An 18159-nucleotide genomic window follows, 5' to 3' on the forward strand; every position below is an offset into this window, starting at 1 on the left:
GGAAGGAAGGAAGGAAGGAAGGAAGGAAGGAAGGAAGGAAGGAAGGAAGGAAGGAAGGAAGGAAGGAAGGAAGGAAGGAAGGAAGGAAGGAAGGAAGGAAGGAAGGAAGGAAGGAAGGAAGGAAGGAAGGAAGGAAGGAAGGAAGGAAGGAAGGAAGGAAGGAAGGAAGGAAGGAAGGAAGGAAGGAAGGAAGGAAGGAGGGAGGGAGGGAGGGAGGGAGGGAGGGAGGGAGGGAGGGAGGGAGGGAGGGAGGGAGGGAGGGAGGGAGGGAGGGAGGGAGGGAGGGAGGGAGGGAGGGAGGGAGGGAGGGAGGGAGGGAGGGAGGGAGGGAGGGAGGGAGGGAGGGAGGGAGGGAGGGAGGGAGGGAGGGAGGGAGGGAGGGAGGGAGGGAGGGAGGAAGGGAGGGAGGGAGGAAGGGAGGAAGGAAGGAAGGAAGGAAGGAAGGAAGGAAGGAAGGAAGGAAGGAAGGAAGGAAGGAAGGAAGGAAGGAAGGAAGGAAGGAAGGAAGGAAGGAAGGAAGGAAGGAAGGAAGGAAGGAAGGAAGGAAGGAAGGAAGGAAGGAAGGAAGGAAGGAAGGAAGGGTTTTTCCTTCCTTATAATTTCTATATCTGTATGGCAGATCAGCTGTGTTCTCAAGCAATGCCATGTCATTGACAAAATTATCAATTTTGTTTCACACAAATATAGAGGTGAAAAAAATCAAATATCCTGCTTTTGTAAAATGTAGAAAAGACTGTTTTTATACGTTTTAGTACCATGTATATGTTATAGCCATATTTTAAATTTAAAAAAAATGTTAATTTGACAAATATTCATAGAAGTTTCAGTCATAGCCATGTGCAAGCAGTGTCTATCTGTCTGTGTGCATTTACTTGGGGAAGCAAGTAACTGATACCAGCACATTTTAGAGGAGTTTTCCTTATAGCAATTTCAGTCTGATAGTAAAGCTGGATCTTATGACACATCTTCACACTGAGTAATGTCTTGTTCTCTAAATCACAGTAGGATCAGTGATTTGTATTGCACATGTTCTTGCTTAAAGTGGTATTTTTATTGAAAGAAAAAATGTATTAAAAAAATTACAACAGACATGAGTGTACAGGGGAGACAAAAGTATTACAAAGAATCAGGAGATATTTATTAGGAAAAGGTGCTATAAATATTTTTATAGTTAATATATGTTTTTTTCCCACTATAATTAATTTGGTTTTCAGAATAGACAAAACAATCTTTCAGTGATGCTCTTTCAAAGAATAAATATACAAATCTTCACTTGGTACAGGAGACAGAAGTATACATCTATGTAGAAATAAAAAAAATAGAAGATATTTCCTTGTGCTTTTGAAATAAAACAGTGCAATGCATAAGATGATTCATGAGTGCAACTGAAAGAAGAAAATGACAGCCAAATGGAATAAGATTTTCAATTATATCTGGCAAATAGTGATCTTAAAAATCTTCATTAATGCTCTCAAACAAAATGAAAACAGCATGTTGATAAACTCATGATTCATTTCACATTAGGAGGTACATGTTAGCACAGAGGAATGATGCACAAATCCTACAGAGATTAAAAAAACACAAGTGACTTTGATAAATTCATGTTAGCACTTCTCAGGGAAAAAATCAGAAATATAAAATATTCAGTAGGAACAGAAATCTGGAAAATAATGCTGTAAACAAGCTAGTAAACAACAATTATATGGAAAATTTCATTACAAAAGTTGTGAATGTGCTGCAGTTTGGCATGGTGCGCAGACATGTCTGATCACAGAATACAACACTTCCACCTGGCTCCTGTCCAACCATACATAGAGATCATTATTATACCCTCATCCCACCATATCTAATGGAAACCTGAGTTCTGTTGGGTGTTTCACCAACAAAAGGAAACTGGGGAGACTGAAGTATTTCTTTAATGCAATCCTGTCTCTCAGCACTGACGTGCAGAACCCTCTTTCCTTGAGCAACAAGGAATCAAATTAATAAACCACTCACCAAACTTCAAAGACCATCTTGAGGCCAGCACCTATCTGAGGACCACTAAAATTTTCTGTAGGCCATTGACTGTGCTCACTAGCTGTGCTTGCACTAGCAAATTTAATCAGGCCAGGGTGCAGATCTGCAGTGCTCCATGTCACAGCCATAACACCACAAAATCATGGAATGGTTAAGGTTGGAAGGGACAGTGGAAGGCCAACTAGTCCAGCCTCCCTGCTGAAGCAGAGTCCCCTGAGCACATCCTCAGGGTTGTATTCAGTGTTCCCACATCTCCAGGGAAGGAGACTCCACCACTTCTGTGGTCAGTCGCCCTCACAGGAAAGAGGTTCTTGCTCAGGCATTAACACTACAGTTCAGGTTGTGGCAACTAAAAGCTGTCCTAGCCAACATCAAGGCTATTTCAGGAGTCAGCATGGCCCAGGGACCATTCCCAATAGAGAACTTTGATATATTCAATATATAGTCAATATATTTTTGGCAGGTATGAGCATTTAACTGTGTGGGTTAGAACTATGCCATGTCCAGATTAACCTCAGGACCAGAACAGTTCATGGATGATTTTATTATTTAGAATAAATCTAGGCATGTGCTCAAAGGTCTTCTGCTTCAGACTGCTGGCATTTCCCACTGCTTCCTACCTCTTCCTAAGAAATATTGTCTAGCTGTACACTTTCTATCTCTGTCATTACCTTGTCTTTAACTCAGCTCTGCCATGCAGGTTTTGCTGAGGACACAATAGCTAAGCCAGACTTTTGTTATCAACCATCTATTTGCTTGTTCCTTCACAGCACTTGGGCATTATGTCCACACATTTCGAGGGTGCCTAGCCCCTTGATGCAAATCCACCATTTTTAACAACACTGAAATTCCAAATAATCATCTCTCAAAGTCTCTTTCAAACACAAAGAAAAGTTTAATTGGATATGTGTGCAAAAAATTACTTTTTATCAGATAAAAACAACTCATATTTGGCCCCAGACACCAAATCAAACTAAACCCTATCCTATACTCTTTAACATTATTTCAGTCAATGCCTCATTTTTTTTCTAACTATTGGGTAGAATGGGAGTGAGAAACTGCTTCCTGTAAGTCCCTAGAGAACTCCTGCTCTTTCCTGCAGAATTTGTGATATATGAATCCAGAATATTTCAGTTTCCCTCTGCAGTGTCTTACAGAATCACTTCATCTGGGAAACTGCATTAAACTTTAGAACGATGGTAGAGGGATTAAATTTTTCCATAAATTTAAGTATATTCATAATGCAGATCTTAAAAAGAGTTGGTAAGGGGCTGTTATTATGGAAAATACCTCTACAATTTCTCAAGTTCTGGGCATTTATCTTGTGCAAGACAACCCTAGCAAGAAAACATTTTGTTTTAAAATTTTCTAGTATCAAATCACAAAGGCATTTTCATTTTAGAGGAGATTATACCAATCTTCTTTAATACAATATTACTTTTTTCCAGTTTAAATTGAAATAATCCAATGAACCATAATTTCTGCTCTCTTTTAGCAGCATCACAGTTGAGAGTGATGCAAGCTTATGGCTTTTCCCAAGTATAAGTAATACTGAGCATATACCAGTACAGTACTTTTTTATACCCTTTCTAATTTATGCCCATCAAAATAAGTGCATTCATTTTTCTTTGAGACAGTAAGTGGCTGTCAATGTCATGGGGGTTTGTTCCAGAGCTGTATCTTCAAAATCCAATCAGAGTTTCCCACCATCCTATCAGCCAGGGGCTATCCTGACCTTCCAAGTGTGGACAGAACATTTCAAAACCCCACAAGCTTTCAGAAACTGTTTTATGAGTTATCAATGAGGACAACGCCCCATGGCAGGGAGGTTGTAACCAGATCATCTTTAAGGTACCTTTCAATGCAAACCGTTCTCCAATTCTATGATCTCACCTCCTCTCTACAAATGTGGTAGATGCATCCTTTTAAATTCAAATGACACTTTAAATTCTCTCAATCATTGGTATATTAATTTATTATTGTGTGTGAAAATGTCAAACACTACTAAGATATTAATGTCAAAACCAGAGCACAGTCACTTGGGGAAAGAAGTTCTGTTTATCTATAGTTTCCCAGGTTATATAGCAGATGTAGGTGCATCTGAGGACACGGGCATACCACAATGCAAATGTGAATTTACAATAGTAATTTATTAGTGAAATCAGTAAGCAGTACCAATTGTGCTTTCAAATTACAAGCTTTGGTCCCTTTCTATATTTAACAGTAGATTAATGTCATTGACAAGATCTTACAAATTAATGTCAAGCTCCTACTTCCAAATGGAAGCAAAGGTCAGAGTGAAATTACAATTTTAGTGAACAGCAACTGCATTATTTTCTTACTGAAGTGACTTAAAAACTTCTTCCATATTCTCAGGCACTTCATGCATTATTCAGTTACCCTGTATTTCAAGTTGTTATTCCTTACTGAAGTACTTAGCATATAAAGAAGAATATGTAGCAGTTTTAATTTAAGCCCATCTGATTTACTGTTAGCAAACTCAGCTAAGGGTTAAGATCTGAACTCATTATTATTAATTTAAGCTTTAAGGCAAATGGTTGTACAGGATTATTGGCCAACAAATACTAAGAATTTAAAAATTGATCTCTTTTAAAAATGTATTTTGAACAGAATACTGAGCACCCTCAAGTCATAAATCCTCTGAACCCCTCTGTGTGGTCTTCCAGCATAAATTTATGACTTCTTATAAAAGCACCTATGAATTAAAGAAATTTTGAGTCTAAAACATATGTTTATTTACCAATTCTTGACATCTTAGTCAGAGTAGCAAAGGAGGTTATACTGACAGTTTTGGTAATATTTTCTGGGACTACTAGAAGCCGTTAATTATTTAACTGTCTAGCATAAACAGGTCACATTAGCTTTTCCTTATTATTACAATTTGAATCTGTTATAAAATTTCCCCTTTCAAAAGTGTAATAACTGAGCAAAGCCCTTTCCTGTGAAAGTTAGTGTATGTGAATACAACTTTTGATCACAAATCAGGAAACAAATCACCTTACAAAATCCCAAAACAGATGGATAGCTCTTATATTACTAATTTCTGAAATTTCTTCTGAAAAAAAACCCGAACTCTGAACACCTGCATTATAATTTGCAAAAGGTGGTTCATAATTTCAGGCTGTCCTTTTTTCCAGTGGCATTAGTTATTATCTGGAAATATAGATTTAATTTTAAATTGAGACAGTATTAATTTATGAATTTTTATGAGCTACCAAAGAGCTTCACAGAAATTGTAATTTCTGCTTCTTTATGTCACTTGATTAGTTTTTGAGTCATGCACTTTAGATATCTGGACAAGATATTCTAGTTCTTCCTGCACATAAAATTTAGCAGTTGAATCTTCTTCTGACCAAAATATGGATTTAATTTTGTTAACACCATCATGTCCTATTAAAACAAAGATATGATTGGGTCTAGAAGCATATATCTGTCACTTTATTGGGATAGAATTACTTTTTCTTGGGCTCAATTTCTGCTGTGCTAAAAGCCAAAAGTGTTTGACAATTCTGAAATGCACTGCTTTGTTCCTATAATGACACTTTTTTTAAAGTATGTTTCCACAAAGGAAGAATTTTTCCAAACAGAAAATAGCTAGAAGGAGAAATGGTGTTTGGCTTGTGGAGAGGAATTTTTATTAGATTTTTGTTGTCCTTTATCACTCTTTTCCTATCTTTAACATCCAAGAGCAACAAGCAACAGGTCCTTGCTCTCTTGTTTTAATCCACTACCACCAGAAAAATCTGCTCCAAGCCATCACTCTTCCAGTTAATCTGTGGAGGCTACAAACAGAAGAGGAGAGAAGCCCAGAGCTGCACACTTCTACCTCAAAGTCTCTGGCTCCTAGAGGCTGCTGGGGATACTGTCTCTGGCCCATCTCATCCTTCTTCCCTCTGGAAAACACTGCTTAGAAGGCATGAACCCTCATGAGAAAATGAGGCTGTAATTTCTGAAAGCACTGAAGGATTTAGTTCAGTCCTGCTCCCACTGAAATGAAAGCTAAAAATCTCCTTGTCATCAAGGGGAAACATCAACCTCTCAGCAGGGGCTAATATGCAGCAGGTTTGAAAAACCCAGCTCCCCACAAGCTACACACATTACTGTAAAATTAAGGATTTGAGGCAATTCCTTCAACACATTCATACTCTTCCATTCACACATATCGCAAATGGCAATGCAGTCACTTATAGCTAAAACAGTGCCTATTTTGTCAGCTCAGCAGCTGAAGAGTGGGGCAATAACAGGTAAGATCAAAGGGTTTAAATAGCCTTTGGGGTCAGAATGACAAAATGCTTACAGCCTCGAATAGGATATAGTCATTAGGCTGGGGAAATGAACGATTTTGCTGAATGGGCACAATGGTAACTGATTTGGTGTGAAACAATGGGCCTTCACCTCAATGCAAGATCAGGAAGATTTGCTAGGTACACAGGAACAGTGCAGCTTCGTTTTGAAGTTAATATGGGATGAATAAAACAATGGGAGAAATGATCCAAGCAGAGCAACATTAGAGCAAGAACATTGATGGGGTCAGGGTAGTTTGACCTTTAGGGTTAACCAGATCAAAGGGTTTGCTGATTAGCAAAGTTGCTTTTTTTCTTTTTTTAATTACCGTAAAATTGGCATCTCCATGGTTATTCTTTTAGTTACCTTTGCAGGTAGACCTTGTCTATATGAAGCAGAAAAAATAATTCATGACAAGCTCTTTGTAATTTGAGACGAGAAGGTGCATCCACTATGGGAAAACATTGTTTTCTTAAGGATGGTACTAATTCCTCTTACAACATAAATGGCTGATCAAGTGTCCACTACAGTCAAAGGAAAAGCTACTTAAAGGCTTCAGAGAATTTTGTCTCAGCCTTAAAAAAAAAAGGAGTTACATAGCTTATTTTATCAATAAACTAGGTTTCCTTTACTATTTTAACTCTGAATTTTGAATGAGAAAGTGAAGTAATTGTTTTGATTGCAAATATGGTGCCATAACAATAGGAATGAGAAGGACTAAGAAGGTGCATTTTTACAAATGAATGCAGTTCTTCTGTATCAGTAGCTCATATTTCTGTGGTTCTTTCTTACTTCCAAAGCATTAGAGGCAGACCCACATTGTGGTCTACTCTTGTGAGGTAATGAGAAGGTAGACTTAAAACCTTCACTTACTACACTTAGGTACCTCAGTCTGTATTTAGGTGAATGGATTTAAAAGTGTGGCAATAAACAACATGACCCTGGCCACCAAAACCTTCCATGTTACTCTGCCTCTTCACAGTTGTTTTAATTTTCTTACATGAAGGAATTTCCCCAGTTAAAACTTCTGCTCTCCTTCTCACTCCCAAAGCAAAGGACAATTAGTACAATTAAGGCATTTAAAATAATACTCGGTTACCTCTGAGTAGTGCATTGCCTCCTTTGTTACTTGGAAGTTGTTTTAAATTAGGACAATTGGCTAGGAAGAGCGGGAGCAGATTTAGATGTAAAAATGTAAAAACCCAAATATCACTTAGGAAAAGACTGGAAGCTCTGCAGTTCTTCCTCCACTGCTTTCTTGGTTTTTGGTAACTTGAAATCTCACATAACTTCTTAGTATTTCTGTGAATGATGACCTCATCCTCTTTACATCTCCAAATGACCCACTTTCCTTCAGAAAAACCTATCAGTTAAACATCTAGGTCCAAGGGTGTTGATTCTGTATCCTTTCCTTTCCAATTAAAAATCAGCCCTTTGACATGGAAATATCAATAATCTAAACAAATTTAACATGCTTTTATTGCTCAGTTGATAAACTCAGTTTTATATTTTTAAGACAGTTGAAAAGAACATCTGCCAAAGTCAGACAATGATTGTATCTTTGTATCTCCCAGATGTTAATTCACACATTTTGTGCACACTTTGTAGACAGCTGCATCTATGCTCACCTATTGCAAGAGAGAAAGGTGTTTTCCAAGTCCTATTGGTAATTTTAAAGTAGCAGAGCATAAATTTTTCATAACAGAAAAGGGGCATGATTCATCAGAGAGTAATAATGAATTCAAACTGTCCTTGAAACTGCACTGTTAGAACCCCACATACCAGCCTTCCACCTGTAAGTGTTTGTTATTTGGAGGCAGACTGGACACTTAGTTCAAAAGACTGATTCATTCTCCGAACCCATTGTTTCAGACTTACACATGCTCTCACACAAGTAGTGGCTATTTTTTGGACATGTGTGGGGTACTTTTTAAAGATTCCTTATCAGAAGTATCTTCCAAATAAATACCTTTACAGTAGGAGGGGCCAACTTATTAAAAGAATTTATTGAAATTGGCATTTTTCAAGTCATTTCTCTTTGAGAGAATGGTTATAGATCAAAATGTGAAGTCTGGAGGCAAGTAATGGAATAGAGAAGTGAAAATGTAAAAAATACGGACTCAGATATTAAATGCTTTTTAGTTATGTCCTATAATTTGTTCAAGAAAATTATTTATCTGTAACACAGTTTCCTCTGATTGTAAGAAAAATGAGAGAAATAGAGTTTTCTTCTTTGTTTTGTCTTTGTTAAACATTCCTACTAGCTGCATTTTAAGAAGCAGGCAACCATACTTCAAAAATCTATCCATGAATTCTAGAATATCTTGTGAACGCAGCACAAATCATCTCAAAGAAAATTTGGTTTTACAATTGGTTGGATTTTAACAAATTCAGCATCAACAGATGACATCAAAACATGCTCTGCACTGGGAAGTGTATGTACACACTAGGAATCAATGTAGCCTTTCTGCATCAAACCAAAAGAGAAAGCAGGCATTTTTCCAAAGAAGATAGGAAAGCAAGCACAGAGCTGTATAAAAGTATCTCATAAATGCGAATGCGTCTGTCCTGAAGTAAGAAAGTTATGTTATTCAGCTTTAGAAAGAGAACTGAGCTCAGAAGTAAAAATTCTAATTCTGTAGCTGTCAGTGGCCACCTTTGAGTGAGGTCAAGGTTTCACTTAAAGGCATTTAATAGGAGCTTCAATTTAATTTCATTTCAATTTCAGTAATTTAATTCCTGAGCTCTAAGTCTCAAAGTTTAGCTAATGATTCTGGATTTTACCAATGACATTAAACTTCTTGGGGAGTTGAATCTTAAAATTTTTATGGTTTTTAATTACTCGCAATAAACATTTGCTTTAAAATAATTGCCACATTAGCTCTTTGACACTTGCTAAAGCAATTTCAGGGGTCCAAGCCAACTCAGACCTACCACTATGGGGGAGCAACCAGGAGGACACTCCTCATGGACAATCCTCCTAACCACTGTCCTCCTGCTCAGAAGGACAGTGGTTAGGACTTTCTTGGACATTCTGTGATTGCTTTTAAAGATTTTGGAAAGCAACCTTTATGGAAAATATCTGGAACTCCCTCAGACTGGCATAATTTCAGACCTCATAGACCAAGAAGGCATTCAAAGCAAAACTCAGCTCCTGAAGGGATAATTTATATGGAAATTTTGCAGTGTTTGGTATTTAGGAACCTGGATTCTATCCATTGCTAACTTATTATTTTTTTCCTAATTTGCCCAGAAGGCTTATGAAATGCATTATAAATCCTACATTTAAGAAAAGAGATACTATTGTGCTCCACCATAGTCATGCTGTTACTTAAGTATATGACTCCCAAAAAGATCACTGCTCTTGTACCCATCCTTGTTCTCTCCAGGTTTTATACGGTAGCTCTACACAAAAGGAAAAGCATGTTCAAAGAAAAGATCAAGTTAAATGTGTAACTAAGACTCCAGCTTGGCCTCCACTGTGTTAGATCCTAAATCAGCTGCTAGAACATACCTGTGAGCAGCTGCAGACTGCTGCTGAGTTATTGGAGACCTCCCACTTGGTTGCTCTCTGTCTGCTGGATCTACCTCTACACCCTAATTGTACATGAACTGTCATGAAAGGGGAATTCCTGTGCTGAGGGGAGAGGTGGAGGTTTGCTCTGGGAAAGGACAATATGACTTGCTGTGCAGCTACAATGCCTTAAGAAAACACAATGTCAGGAGTGCAGGTCAAAGGAAAATCTCTTACCCTGGGCAAATAAGAAAATTAAAGTATTGGTGGTTTAGTGCATGCAAATATTTGAGGTTTATTTTGCCTTTTAAGGCTGCAATTTTATTTAAATAACAGATTATTTATTTATGTCAAAGGACGGACATGGTAACATAGTAACCAAGCATGGACTCTGAGAATCCTTGACACACAAAATCTGAGGTGAAGTGCTTGGGACAGAAAAATCTCTCTCCCTGCAGTTCATATATTACTTTAGTTTCCACTGCTGCCAAATTCTGCAAGCCTACAGGAATCAATGCTTGTGGCATGTTATGTGCAATGAATGTAATTCGTGCCAGTATAATATGATATAGTAATATTTGATATTGTTGGAAGCACACACGCCGGCATTGGGAGTTGCCCCCACATATTCGAAAGCCAGACTCTGACAAAACCTCATTTGCAACCCAATGGATGTGGCTGGCCCGGAGATGGGTCGTTTCTCGAGGTGATACAGGAACCCCAGGCACCGATCATCCCGGCAACGACTGGAGATTGGGATCGCCGAAATCCTCCGGGCTGATACATCTGAATGCCCTGTTCCAGTAACTACATCAGGGAGATTCATCACCACCGACACCGAATTGTTCCACCCCAACGCAGAGAAAAGAGACTTTATGAATATGTGGTACTTTGAATGGAAAGAAAAGACTGATAGCCGAAATCCCGGCCTCGGGCAGAATAGTCCCTATAAAAGCTGCTTGATCAGTTTTTATCTGTAACATGGCAGAACCAGTTCTAAGGGCAGAACTGCACATCTCAGGCTACTGAAAGCAGAGCAGAGGCAATGAGCACCCCAAGGTCTCCAGTGTGCCCGCAGCAGCTGGTGCAGAGCACAGGCTGGAGGAAGCACCGCAGCCCCGAGATGAGCACAAGCGGAGGCAGGCAAGAAACATCCACCCCTGCACTAATCAAAACTCGGGAAAAGCCTCTCCACTGCTGCCCTTTTCATCGTGCCCCAGACCTCAGCCCCACATTCTGCAGGAGACAAACGGCCCTGAAAACCAGGCCCCTTTAAAGAGCTCATGCTAAGCAGTCAAAATCAATTAGCACTCTCAAAGTAGGATGAATGATAATGGATACAGAATTGCCTTGGTACTCAGGGGACCAGGATTCAGTTCTTACCTCTCTTAGACTTCCTCTGTGACCTTGGGCAAGCCTATCTGTTGCTCTTTTCCTCTAAAGCATGTTTTTATATTTTTACCTCACCGAGAGTTTGTAAGGTTTTGAATCCATTGATTGGAAAGTACTTAAATTCTATGTCATGAATCTATACAGAGTTTTGAAAATGTACGATTATGTGATTTTCACCTCCAGACACACTGATCTAATTGCAGTGTCTTTTGAAACTATATTACTAGTTTCTGCAATGTCCTATATGAAGAAATATAGCATGTGCAATAATTTATGTTTTGTGGGGTTTTTTGTTGTTGTTTTGTTTTGTTGTTTTTTTTTCCAAGGATCTCTAGTAAGGAACAGGAAGATAATTATTAGATTTTTTTTTTTCCACTGAGACAGGTGGACAGCCCAGACAAATAATTCCCTTTTCTTTCACAATCAGGAACTGATTCTGTGTGCTGAAACCATCAGGCTGCAAAAAGCAAGGAAGAAATTGAACCACACATCCAGGGTAGTGAACTGTTTCAAAGGCAAAATTGATAATTAGTTATACTTGAAAATCCATAAGAGATAAGCACCTTTGAAAATCACCCTGTATTCACATCCAATGTTTGTAAAGGTACCTACTATGCTGGTAACTAAATATTGACACCTGCCATAAGTATCTACACAAGGTATCATCTTTATGGATTTTGTGGTCAGTAAGTCCTGGATATTTTAGAGAAAGAAAGAAAGGTGTTCCACATATTTTTTGACAAACTAATCCTTATAGCAATGACTTCAATTTTAAAATATGTAAATATATCAGAAGGCACCTCCATGTGTACATATGCACACATATGTACAGCTTTAGATTCACACATACACAAAGGAAATGCACTAAATTCAGGTTTTGTGTCTTCATGCTCTTGGTCGAAGGGAAATTTCTTGCTGCTTAACCTTTGGGTTTGTTTTATTTTAAGACAGTTACACTTTGCTTTATACTTTAAAAATTAGGGTGCTTTTTCTTCCCCCATCCTTGTTTCATGCAGATGATGAATCCTTTGAAATGTGCTTGCTCTTGTTGCCCACTAGAAGGAGAGGGGTGAATGCCACATATCTAATTGTGTGTCTCCACAGAAACTTTCCTCTAATTCCTGGTTGCTAACCCACATTCTTTAAGTCCTCTGGCCTCTTTCCCAACACTCCTCCTCTGTCTCACAAAGAAAAGAATTTGCTTTTTTTCCCCCCATCCAAGGTCTTTTCTCATTTCAAAGCAAGCTACTTGAATGACTATTCAGTGTGTGCAGAATGAGGTCTCTCCACAACACTATGCTATAGTAAAAGCCGTGTGTGCTTATAAAGGCTGCTTGAAGGCAGCCCTACCCCACAGTGGCCCAGGCGGCATACACAGCACCCTGACCCAGCCATCTGTATGCAAATCTCCACAGACTAAGTAAACTTTCATAAAAATGTTCTGGCCCCTCTTTCTGTGTGTTTAGCAATTATTAGTGCACATTGGTCCTTTGTGTTATATTATTATGCTTTGTGTGCAGAGGAGACTCCCTGGCACCTGCGCTTGTAGGTGGCAGATGGCAGTTCTTGGCAGCAATACGGAAGTTTTCCTGAATGCAGCTAAGCCACAAACTGGCATCTTTTATTTCTTTATGCATGTACTGAGGAGAAAGGATTAGTGGTAGATTACCAGTAGTCTATCAAGGTATTTAACAAAAAAAAAAAAAAAAAAAAAAAAAAAAAAAAGGGAGAGGGGGAAAAATCTAGTCCATGTTTTGAAAACGAAAAGAGGGGGAAGCGGAGACTGTTTAGCAATAACTTACATTAAAATTGCCAAAAAAAAAAAACCCTATTTATTAATTCAACCTCTTACACACAGGTTACAGTTTTACCTTTTCCACATGGGTGAAAAATGGATGCCTTGCTGCTAAATTCCTGTTTCTGGAATACTTTTTGTTCCTGTGTACTTCTGTAGAGGTTTAACAGGACTGCTATGTTATTGATAAAGCACCTGTGATTATACAGGATCACAAGGTGTCCAACAATCAGGTAACACACAAAGCAATCAAAATGCAGCTGGTGCTGGGATGTGTAGAGCCACTAAATCAATCACTGCAGCTCTGGGTGCAAAAAAAGAAATGTTGGCTAACAACACCTACTTAGAGTCATAGGATATGGGGAGTTGGAGGTAGCCCATCATGATCATCACGTCCAGCTTCTAGCCCTGCACAGGACATCCCAGGAATCACACCATGTATCTCAGGGCATTGTCCAAACAGTTCTTGAACTCTGTGACCACTTCCTTGGGGAGCCTGTTTCAGTGCCCAACCATCCTTTGGGTGAAAAATATTTTCCTAAAATCCAACTTAAACTTCCCCAACTTAAACTTCAGCTTCAGGCCATTTCCTTGCATCCCATGCCTTGTCACCACAGAGCAGAGATCAGTGTCTGCCTCTCCTGTCTCCCTCCAAGGAGTTGTACCTGCAGTGAGGTCTGCCCTCATCTCCTCCAGGCTGAACAAACCAAGTGACCTCAGCCACTCCTCACATGGCTTCTTCTCAAGGCCCTTCAAGTCTTTCTTATTTTGTGGCACCCAAAACTGCCCCAGCACTGGAGGTGAGGCTGCCCCAGTGCAGAGCAGAGCAGGACAATCCCTGCCTTGCTCGTCTGGCGATGCTGTCCCTGATGTCCCCAGGACAGGGATGGCCCTCCTGGCTGCCAGGGCACTGCTGGCTCATGTTCAGCTTTGTATCAACCAGGACCCCCGGTCCCTTTCCATGGCACTGCTCTCCAGTCTCTTGTTCCCCAGTCTGTGCACACAGCCAGGGTTACCTCTCCTAATTAAAGGCAGAAATGCTTTCTGCCTGAAATCAGATACTAAAGATATCAAGAAATTAATGAAGTGGATATAAAACTTCTAGATGCTAAAAGAGGACATTATTGAGGAGTATGAGTTAGGAATGGTGGGCCCAGTAAAATAGGAGGGAGAATGAGTCCTACGGAAAGAAATAATTGAAGGATAAGGATCTGGAAAGTTGTTGGTCACTTTCTAGCTCTGTCAGCTACTGAGGTAGAAGGCCAGCTATGATTTCTAAGAATGGGTGTTTCTATGACTTATATCAACCTTTTCAGTAACCACATTTCCAGGACTACAAACAGCATCTTAAAAGAGCCTTTTTCTCTGTGTTTCATTTTTATAGCATGTTTCCGTGGTTCATGACTTCTGCCTTTTAGATCATTTTTAATAAATGCTGTCATTCTCTTAGACAACATCCAGTGTTAGACTTCTCAGAAGATCACACAGAAGCATAATACTCAAGGGACAAATAGTCTGCTAAGGATAGAGCTGGTTCTCACCCCATTTGGTAGGCAAAAAAGAGTGTGCTTGAACCACAGACCTCAGAGCACAGGGAAAATATTGTTCCACTCCAAGGTAAGCCAGGGAGGCTGTACCACAGCAGGGCAACCTTAGGTGGCCTTTTTAGAGCAAAGATATAGGAAAAATAGATGGAAAGGGAGCAAGGTACATAAAGTAGGAAACAGGAAGAGGAGAAAAAATAGGAGGCAGAGAAATGAGGAAGGAAAATAAAAGTATCAAAATATGAAGTGACAAAAATAATAAAAACTATTAAAGAAAACACATACACATTCAAAAAATCCCACAACGCAAAAACCAAACCAACTAAACAAAAAAAAAAAAAAATCACCATACCTCAAGATGTACCAGAATATGCACAGAGAGAAAAAGACTTGAAGGAAAACAGAGGCAGAGTGAAACATAGACCGATGATGTACTCAAAAAAGGAAAAGAATAATGGCATTCTTTCCCAAAAAGAGTAGGAACAATTCATGGAATACAGGTAAAGTCTGCCCTTGCAAAAGCCACTTGTGGTAGTCACAGTAACTCTGAACTGGGCAGACCATTTGAAAGGACAGGGAAGCCCAGTAGCTACCAGGATTAGCCAGTACAGAGCATACTCCTGTACGGCACACACAATGGCTGTGCAGATGCCTTCAAACCCCCAACCAAGAACTCACTTAACCTTGTTACATATATATGTTACTCGTGATTAATGCGGTTAATGTTGTTGTTGTACGTTTCCTGTTACCTTTCTGAAGACACAGGTAGCCTGACAAATGCTGGGATGGAGTCACCACACAGTGTGGTACTCTGTTATTTTAGTTTGTTCTTCTGTAGTATGTTTTAATATTCCTTGTTATAAGTTTGTAATGGTTCATTCTATGTACCCCATTTGGCTTCCCTAATGGTTCAGTCCTGAGTTGTTTACCACAGTTTTCCCCACCAAAATCTGTGTCCATCCACATGTCAATCTACCTGTATACCTCCCTTGTTGCCTTGTCTTACCCCTGTCTGTCAAAGATAGCACACTCCTTTGGTTCTGGGGAGTTCCTCACTTCCTTGAAGCAGAATTGGATTGTAGGGTTTGCTCCCTCCCCATGTTGGCATGTCTTGGGGAGCCCTTACCCTGCACCCCTCCCCTAATGCCCTCCTGTTGGTCACAGGTTGTGTCCTTCCCATGTTCCCCCCATCCCTTAAAAGTAGCCCCTTCAGGTCCAGATGTGTCACTTGCTCTGCCCCACTTCGGGATTAACTCTTTGTAGACTCAGACAAGTGTCCCTCCCTTATTCCTGTGCCTCGGTTTCCCCGTGCTCTGTGCCCTGCTGCGCTCCCCACCCGCAGCGATCACCGCCACCCGCACCAGGCCGGGCACAGACTCGGGGCGGCCGCTCCGTGTCTGCCCTGCGGCCACTGCGGGACAGCGGCCGGGAACCTCCGTCCCGTGGCTGCTGAGAGCCAGGCACAGCACAGCACCCATCCTTCTGCTACATCCATCCCTCCCCAAAGTACAGGTTAAACCTGCTAATTTGTCTTTCAAAATTTCTGTCTGACTATGGAAGATGACATAGTCTTGAAAACACTGGGGAAATATTCCAGCTATGTTACTTATAGGAAAGGCTGAGAAGTGAGGAAAAAAATGTAGGTATTTTTGAGTTACACTAAAAGAAGAAAGATACCGAGATTCAGCCTTCCTGCTACAGAGCGATATATGGTAGAGAACTTGAAAGATTACTTTGATTTCGCATGTACAGGCAAGAAAACATTTTCCAGACGCTAAATTAAAGCATGTATTTTGAAATGCAACATTTATTTTAAGAACATGAGGTGCTAGTGTAAATATATAAAAGGAAACTATACATCCTGCAGAAAGAAAGTGCTGGCTTTATTGCTCCTCAGCTCATTCTTAAAGAGAGAATCCCCTCCAGGGCAGACAGGACAGTAACTGCTGACACTGACTTCCTTTAATTCATAGAATGACTTATAATTATTCTTTGGGAATAAAAGTTTTTTTGGTTCTATCTTAGAACTAGTAAATAGAAGACTAAGCAAGTATGCATACATGTAGAGATATATATACATACACATAGAGAGGCACACACAGATGTTTAGAAAAGGCCTTCTGGTGTCACATTTAAAAGAATTTTAGTTGAAGAAATTTAAAAACGACAACCCTAGGGCACTAGCAGAAATTGAGGAGTTTGTGACCCCTGCTAGACTGAGTTATTATGAATGTAACATACTGTAAAGCAGATGCCTGCACTCAGAAGTGCCTCAGGTGCATCATTCTTCCTCAAACATACGGCAAAGACATTGAGCTTACACCATCTGAACTTTTTGAGTTTAGCATTAACTCCTCTTCCCAATAACAGCTGCCTTATGCAGCTGTCAGAAATTACATCAGGACTGAAAGGAAAAAGAGTTTTATTTCTGTTTCCATTTACTTTCTTTTCAGTGGTAAGAGGCTGAAGCGATTTTACAGAGCACAGAACTGTATTCACTAAGGACCATTGCTCACCATTGTTATCTGAGTGTGATGCTCTAGAAGTTAATAAAAAAGCAGGCAGAGATTCTCATTTGGAAGGCTCAAAAGGCATCTGCTTCTCTCCAGTGGATAACAGGGTACCTTGGCACTTACTTGAGTTTACCAAGCATTTAAACTGTAAGTGCAAGTAAGGTGCAAATTCAGAGCAATCTCAAAGGCATTCAGTGAGTGCTAAAATGTCACATTGACTTCAAATTTTTTCTTTATCCAATGATACAGAAACTGAAATCCTGCCTGTTCTCTTGGGAAACTGTTCAATATGTTGGTTGACATCATTCACAAGATGCCTCCAGTTCTGCTGCATGACTGCATTCTCCTCTTCTTTGATTAGCTGATGAACCCATGGGTTTTGTAACTTGTAATTACAGAAGGAAAGGTATCGTTTTGCAAGGTACCAAAACCACATGGCACTCATTAAAATTACCATTTGTAAGCATGCACAATATTTGATGTCCCACACAGACCCGTCCAAAGGCTCTGCTTTCTCCCTGCTTACCTCTCTCATCTCCTTTGTGTATCAGCTTGTAGAGGCACCTGAGCTAAACACTCTTGGCTGTGGACAGGCAAAGGCTGTAACAATCACCAGTGGAGATCTGTCAGCTTTGCAGTCTTGCCCCCTGTACTGAAATGCACGAGGCCATACTGAAAAGTACATTCATTTTTCTCATTTAAACATTGGAAGTTCCTGGTATTAGAGAAATTAGTTTTTAAAGGCTGGATTGAGGTTTAAATCAGTAAACAAATGATTCTGCGTAAAAGATACTGCTGCACCTAGATAATTAGATTGCATTAAATAGGCCATTACAAAGGAAAGCAACCTTTTTTGTTAACTGAAAATATGAAAAATTATATAAACTGTCCTAAATAAACTACTCATCTTTTTGCCATGATTGTATTTTTACTGTTCCTGTGAAGGAAAAAAAGGTTATAATGGTACAAGAAGAAATAAAAAAACTCAAAACTCTCAGTTGTGATTCTTGTAATAGTTATACTCTGAAGCCAAGGAAACATTTTTTCAGATCATGCAGACTCAGATTACAGCACATA

This window comes from Taeniopygia guttata, chromosome 3 (assembly GCF_048771995.1).
Source record: "Taeniopygia guttata chromosome 3, bTaeGut7.mat, whole genome shotgun sequence".
Lineage (NCBI taxonomy): Eukaryota > Metazoa > Chordata > Aves > Passeriformes > Estrildidae > Taeniopygia > Taeniopygia guttata.